Source organism: Euprymna scolopes, chromosome 23, assembly GCF_053919585.1.
Source record: "Euprymna scolopes isolate OS-2025 chromosome 23, ASM5391958v1, whole genome shotgun sequence".
Classification (NCBI taxonomy): domain Eukaryota; kingdom Metazoa; phylum Mollusca; class Cephalopoda; order Sepiida; family Sepiolidae; genus Euprymna; species Euprymna scolopes.
The window spans coordinates 69,462,716-69,471,119 of NC_136504.1; the positions used below are offsets into that span (position 1 = coordinate 69,462,716).

The 8,404-nt window shown below is 36.5% G+C and overlaps 1 pseudogene; it reads right to left on the bottom strand.

Annotated features, from left to right (window-relative positions):
- Positions 1–6,944: 6,944 nt before the first annotated feature.
- LOC145246229 (5S ribosomal RNA) lies at positions 6,945–7,063 on the bottom strand (annotated as a pseudogene).
- Positions 7,064–8,404: the final 1,341 nt, after the last annotated feature.

The window sequence follows — 8,404 nt, forward strand, 5'->3', positions numbered from 1 at the left end:
AGAGGTGACTGTGGAAAGGGTGAGAGAGCATATCAAAGCATATGGACTTACGACAAAACCGCCCGAGTCACTGGAAAACGGAATGGCTTTGGGATTTCGACTACAGAACAATAAGGCAGGAAAATTGATGTTCGGGCTAGGAAATGAGATCCATGAAGCCAAGGTTGACCTAGCCAAGAGAGAGCTTTTCTCTATATGTGGAAAGCTGATTGGCCACTACCCAATAGCTGGATGGCTGCGAACTGCGTGCAGTTTTATTAAAAGGCAGACTGGGACAGACAGTTGGGAAGATGCAGTTGATCAAGAAGTGCTTCTCATGATAAAAGAAGTCATTGCAGAAATGAAAAAAATGGACCCTGTGAGAGGAGAATGGCATGTAAATGAGGACCATGAAGGGGTGATATGGACTGATGCTAGCAGTGTAGCATTAGGGGTATTATTGGAAATAGGAGAAGTGGCTGTTGAAGATGCTGCTTGGCTACGCAAAAAGGATGATAGCGCCCATATCAATGTTGCGGAACTCAATGCTGTGATGAAAGGCATCAATCTAGCTCTAAAATGGGGGCTACAGATAGTGAACGTTAAAACAGACTCTGCAACAATGGTGTCGTGGATTAAATCGGAGCTGTCTGGTGATAAGCGGATCAAAACAAAAGGAGCAGCGGAGATGCTTATTAAGCGTAGACTTGGAGCGCTGGGAGACTTGGTTCGAGAATTCGAACTAAAGGTAACTATTACCTTAGTTCCGTCACAAAAAAATAAAGCAGATTGGCTGACAAGAGTCGAGAAAGCCTGGCTACACAAGGAAAGAGACGGGGATCCAGCATGTTGTGCAGTAGAGAATTTAAAAGACCTGCATAACCTGCATCATTTTGGAAAGGAACGGACTCTTTACCTGGCAAGAAAAGTAAACCCGCACGTCACAATGCAAGACGTCCAAAAGGTGGTGGAACAGTGTAGGGAATGCCAATCAATCGAGCCTGCACCGGTTAGACATGCAAAAGGGGAACTGCATGTTGAAGAGAATTGGCGGAGATTGGCCATTGACATCACACATTATCAACATGAACCGCATGTAACTATGATTGATTGTGGGCCTGGGAGAGTAGCGATATGGCGGAACATTAAGAATGAAACAGCAGAAGAGGTAAAGAGAGTTGTCAAGGAGGTTTTTATGGAAAAGGGGCCAGTAGAAGAGGTGTTGGTGGATAATGGTACGTCTTTCCGCTCGGAAGTTTTTAGAGACTTATGTGCGAAGTGGAATGTGGGGCTATATTTTAGAGCTGCATACCGTTCAAGTGGAAATGGAATTATAGAGAGGCACCATCGCACTATAATAGCTATGGCATCAAGAAGCCAGATTTCGCCCCAAGAAGCAGTTTTTTGGTACAATATGACGCCGAAGGCTGGTCAAGACGAAAATTCAGTGCCGCACCGGTCTAGTTTTTCTTATGAATGGCGACATCCATTGGCTGTAACACAGAGAGAAGAACAGGTCTGCGTGGACGTCGCAGTTGGTGAAGAGGTGTGGGTGAAACCACCCAATTCTCGTTGCACGACTCGCTGGGGAAAAGGTACAGTGACTGAACTACTCTCCAAAAGCAAGGTAGCGATTGACGGAATGCCTCGTCACATTTTAGATAAACGGAGTCTCCTTGCCATCAGAGGAAGGGGAGGTTGATGCTGATATTGAAGTGTCTGAAGAAGAGCCTCTTCGACGATCGCACCGTGAACGAAGACGCCCAGCATGGATGGCGGACTGTGATACTAATTATTGATCTTAGAGATCAAGGGGGCGTGTGGTTAAAAGTAAAGAACCTTATCTCATGCACCGTGCGGCTCGTATTAGAAAAGAAAGAAAAGAGAAAATAAAAATGGCAGCCCCCTGGTATTTATGGACTGAAAATCACGTGATGTGACGAGGGGGGGAGGTGGTATGCAAATGAGATGTGGGTGGGTCTCTCTATAAAAGAGGCATCTTCTTTATTTTGGGCGTGAGTGTGCAGAGAGAAGAGAACAGTTGGATTTGAGTTTGAGACTTTTGATCTGAGGTTGAGTTCAAATTTAACGTCACAATAAAAAGGTACAGTAAAAAGAAATTAAAACTGGAAGAATATAAGAATCTGCGATTAACAAAACCACGCAAAAGACATGTGAATATTCATGATTATAATATTAAATATTCTTCGTTGTTTCGACAGATATGATAACTTAGGAAAATAGCTTTAAAACGTGGCACAGTACATTCGAATCGAAATCTAATTTGTTAAACAAAAGGAAGTACCATAAAAGTAAATAAAGTAATCGCGTGGTTGATACCAGGTACATAGAGTATAGTCTTCAGTAAAGAAAAAAATACCCGGAAAATAAACCCAGATGAGCTGTTCGGAAATTTCACACTAATAGCAATATACTGGTATTGAAACAATTGTTTTACATAAGGTCACATAGATTTGTGAACAACAAAACCAAGGTAGATACGCAGATACTAATGTCCAAATTTGAAATGTGGTAACGATAATAATGCCTTCAACAAAATTTGAACTCTCTATTCTACATCTGCTATTTCGTTAAAGGAGGCACATTTAAAATAATGAGATGTTTACTTTGGTATATGGTCATCATATTCGCAGATTTGGGTGGTAAATGCTTTAACAATCAAAAGTATAATATGACACTAGTGTTATTAAGGATAATAAAAGATAATACTTTCAGGTCTTTCCAATGTTAAGTTTTTCTTTCTCTGTCTGTTGTTCTTTCGTTTTATTTGTCAAACGTATCTTGCCATTGATGTTATTTCTGTTTTACATGAGTATTTTTTACGTTTTATGCAAATACGCTTTTCATGAAAACGTAAAGATGTCATTTTTCAGTTTTTCGTTCTCACTTGCATCATTACATTTATGATCTATTATATTATTCGGCATCTCAACTAAACTAGTAACTTGCATTAAATTACGCGTACACAACAAATCGGTCAGAATAAATATTTCATTTCCATGTGAAACATCGCTCCAAATGAAAACGTTAGATATACTGTAAAACGACAAAATCAATCTAGTTTGTACTGTTTTAGATTGTTTGTTTAATAAAATAAAATTCGTCTCACGCGCAAAATATTAAACAGGATTTGTAGCTTACATTACAATTAAGATTGTTACGTTTCTAACCACTGCGCTGAGGTGGTGCAATTCAAAGCGAAGTAGTCCCAGGTGATTCGTTATAAAACTTATCAATCGGACGCACTACCGTACTAACTTTCAGTGAATAAGTATGTTAACTCTTGCGATTATGGGAAGAGAGAGCATTTAAGATATGATTCTGATTCGTCTGCAGCAGATTGAATGAAATCAGATTAGACTGTCGTTTGTTTGTCTCTACGATTAAACAGCCCGTATTCACGTTTACATTGTTTGTATACTTTGTTTATGAATCGTCTAACTAATGACAGGATATTCGAAGCTTTGGATTCCTTAACATCTGTTTGAGGTATCCTGTTATATGCAGAAAGGAAGTCAAACGCGGCTTTTTGTTTAGTTATTATTTGGGAGTCAATTTCCTGCTATATATAAATAATAGCAAATGCTTGTGTGATCGTAAACAAAGTTTGACTATAAAGAGTTCTTAAACGGTTAGTAAACATGATATTAGTTGGGACTATTAGTATGAATATGATGTGGACGCTGACAAATATGTTGGAAACCGCCATTGCATCAATAACTTTAAATATGTTATGTACGACCGGTACAACGTCAGTAACCTCAAACATGCTAATGGCGACCAACATGGCGTTAATCAACTCGACCATGTCAGTTCGCCTAACATGGCTCCATCGACGACAATTACTAAATTTAATGTCGTTAAAATATAAACCTTTATAATTATTCTAAGCTGAGATGCAATTATAATAAATATTTAACTCATTAGTAATTTGTATCCGTTTTATGTGAAGTTAAGTTTAGTTATATATTTATATGCTCACGATTCACTGCGAAACAAATTATGATTTAAACACAACTGCTAAGAGTAAGTGGTAAGAGTGCAGGGTATATTTAGTTTATTTTTATTCAAAGGATGTAAAAGGAGGTAAAATCCATTTGTTATGATTCAAATCTCCACACTAACGTAATGTACTTGCAATAACCCTTATCCCTGAGTGGCTTCCGGGCCTTGATAAGTGGTGATCACTGTGTAAAAAAAAAAAAAGATAGCAATGGCTTTTGTGAAATTTGAACAATTGGCATTTTATTCATACATATTCGCCGAAATTCAGTTTCTTTAGAGTGTTTTCAAAGATATTTTTTAATCTATCGATTAAAGATTAAAAATTATTATTCCTTGTTTTTAATATTTAATGAATGTGACGCTCATGTCCCAAGCGTCACAGAATCAATAATTATGTGTTATAAGCAGCGTATAGTCTTGCGGCGCGTGGATCCGAAGTATTTTTTGGATCTCAGTCTGACAACACATTGTCCGATCAAATTATCCCTTTCGTTGTTAGTGCGTAGGCGACGGGGTACTAGCGAAATATTGAAGAAATTAAAAATCAGTCTTGAATCAAAATTCGACAGGAAAGGGTTGTATCGACTCTGGTCGACCATCCAACAAAGGACGAAAATAAGAATGTTTATTTCTATAGAAACACTCCTAGAAAAAAAGAGAGAAAAGCAACCGACTTTTCTAATTGTCTCAATAAGACGTGAAACGAATCATTTCATCATAAGAGCTAAAAGCCAATTCGAAATCGAAAACTATCTTATATATCAATCACTTTCTTGCAGATTAGTAAAATATCAATATTTCACTAAATATATGTAAAAATCAAAATTGTATCATTAAAGAACTGCTTCAAGATCTGTAATTTCCAAATAATTTATTCAAATTCATGCGATATTAATGAATTGATGACATTTTATTTATCATCAAGGGATTTATACTGCCCATTGCTTTATTGCAAATCTCTTACAATGCAAAAAAAAAGAAAAAAAGAAACGGGTGTTTAAAGGTTATTGAAAAGCAAAGGATTGTTGCTGGATTCGCAGAAGGATTTTCCATAAAATATTTTGTCACTGAGCTGGAAAGGGATCAAAGAACCCTAGCTTCATTCGTGAACCACCCCAACAACCAAATCCAGAAAGTTTAAAGGCAGCAGTAGAAGCCTTTCAGATCGTGAAATTCGGAAAAATCTGTAGGGAAGTCAACCGAAACCCAAACAGCACAAGTGCTTCCATTTTTGCATAAGCTGAAATCGCACCAAGATCCAGGCAGACCACATGCAATGTGTTGAATGAGATGGCAAGGAACGTCAAACATCTTCCAATGCCTCCACTGAGCAAACAACAAAGGAAAATGGCTTGGACACAGAATTACATGAAAATAGATTTCCAACGTGTCCTATTTGCGGATGAGGCCGATGCTTCTCTTGACAGTCCAGATGGATGGGCCAAAGTTTGGAACCCGAATGAAACTTCGGTCACTTGCAGAGTCCATCGCCAACAAAAATTTGGAGGCATCATGTTTTGGGAGGAGATTATTGGAGATAAGTTGGTTGAACCATTCCGAGTGCCAGAGGGTGTAAAGCTTACCAGAAATGCGTACACGGCCGTTTTTGATAATTATTTGTCATCATGGCTAGATGACCAACTATTGTCACGTCGCTTTCAGATGATTTTTATTCATGACAATGCACAATGCCTGCACCATGCATTAATACATCATTCTTTTAGGGCGATTGCAGCCTTCTATCGTTTGAGAAACCATCATGACCTGGCTATCGTGTTCTCAAGACCATAATCCTATTGAAAATCTCTGGTTAACATTGAAAAGAGCGGTTTATTAGGGAGGAGAGTAATTTACTGCAAACTCTGTGTAGGAAAATAGTAGATGGCGCCAGAACCATACCTCTTTTTCAGATCAAATAATTGACTTCTTCGTTCGACAGAAAATTTGTTTTAAGCTATATTAAAAGTGGTTGATATGTTGATTAATAATTCATTCATTTCAGACCTAGCACCAAGGATGTGCTTTTATTATTATTTGTTTATCATTGTTGACAGAAAAATATAATAAAAAAGATTTCGTGATTAGACATTGTATTTATGTCCTAAACAACATTTCAAGATACCTGCAATAAAACGATGGATAGTGGTAATTCCTTGATAAAAAATAAAATGCCATAACTTCGTTTTTATCGCATGAATTAGAGTAAAATTTGGGGAAATTACTAAGCTTACAGCAGTTCTTTGATGATACAATTTAATGTTTTTTGACGTATATTTAATGAAATATTGATATATTTAATCTGCAATAAGGCGATTGACACAGTTTAGATATAAACGGAAGGTGGTCCACATTTGTCGCAGTGTGACTGTTTCGCCATAAAGGCAGAATACAACATAAGAAGATGCATTCAGGACAGGGAATTCGACATATTCAAGAACAGCATACGGCCATATTATTCGAGCATCGTGCATTTAACACATTCAAGGAAGCTAGTGTGTTGTTATGTATTTCAGAATATAATATCTGAGGAACTTATCTATCTGAATGTATAATCAGGGAAAATATTGATGAAGAAATTATCTTTCTACTTGATTTAATCGCGATATTTTCATCAGTTGTTTGAAAAATTAAGTTGTTTTTTCTTCTGAAATGATAATGAATACATGTCTACGTATCCTTTAAGAATGTGATTTGGGAGTTGCACACACACACACACGTATATATATATATATATATATATATATATGTGTGTGTGTGTGTGTGTGTGTGTGTGTGTGCAGTCAGTACCAACCCTATTCAGGCTTTAACCGGCTTTCTCCAAAAGAGGAAGTTTCATGGGAGTATGAAATTCCCAAGCGGTCCCCAGTCGTGTGTATATCCCCGTTAGGCGAGATGACGAGGTTTTTGCAACTTTTTGCAGGGAGGTGTCGACGTCCTCCTACATACAACATCTGGACTTCCCAAATTGGTCACCCATTTTAGTAATGACCAGGCTCAACGTTACTTAACTTCGGTGATCTGACGGGAACCGGTGTGTCAATGTGATTATGCCGTATATATATATATATATATATATATATATATATATATATATATATATATATATATATGTGTGTGTGTGTGTGTGTATGTGTGTGTATGCGCGTGTGTGTGTGTATGCGCGTGTGTGTGTGTAATAAAAATTAAGCCAAAAAATAAATGTTCGATAATAAAGCAAATCTACTAGATAAACCAAGCTCTATCGGGTTTAAAGACCTCAAAATAGAATAAGTTTAGAAGATAAACCGTAAAGTTACATAGGAACTTTATTGCATTATCATGTCAATAAGGGTTACAGAAAGACGAATAAAGGAGACATTATATAAAACGTAAATGTAAAGAGACAACATTCAGATTAGAAATGGAAACATTTTTGGAGATTAGAATTGGAAAAATTATTTTATAGAGGGAGACGATATGATAGGGATGAAAGAGAGAATTTACAGAAAAGAACAATAAATCTTAAAAGAATATTCAAAATAATTAGAAAATGAAATGCTAAGAAATGATTTATTTATAAAAATATTCTTTTAAAAATTTAAACTTTAGAAGTTTTACAAATTCAAGAAATCTTACAATAAATTTCTGATAAAATAAGTATAAAAAACATAAAAACAGGACAAATTAAGTACAAATATTTAAGATGTAAGAGAAGGGAAAAGAAAATAAGAACTTTAAAAAGTAAATTAACTCAAGTTGTTGGAAGGTGTTCCCAAGATAAAATTAGACGAAAGTTAATATCCAGTGTACTTACATGCAGAATAATCAAGATGAAAGATTCTGTTTTGTTGAATTCTGATTCTTGGGTAAGGCATATCAACTCTTGATACAGATTAATAAAAGTTACAGTCGGTTCAGGTATCATACAACAGACCAAGAACAAATAGAATAAAACAGAAAAGTTGACTGTAAAAGTACATATGAAAATGAGGTAATTCCATTTATTCCGTTTGACGACTACATAATGTGGGAAAAATCAACAAATTAAGAAAGGAAGAAAGCCAAAAAAGTAAACTGCGAGTTTATTAAACAGCAGATAATATGTATAGGCATGCCTGGAAAAGAGGAAGGTGCCGAGAAACTGTTTAACTGTTAATTGTCTTTCAAAAAAGACGAACTGCACAAGTTCATAGCATAAGAGAAGCTTTCAAAAATGTTTCTTCTGACTTTGGAAGGAACTCATTTAGGGACACCATCACCGTCTGAGTAATCACCGTTTTTTTGTGGTTTTTTTAAAACTCTGTGATGTCATCGTCTGACTCTGCATCTGGCTGCCTTGCACGTACTTTAGACTCGTGGTACCGGTATTCTGAATATTTCTTCCTCTCTCTCGCCTCGACCCCGAGACCCTGTCCTCCTT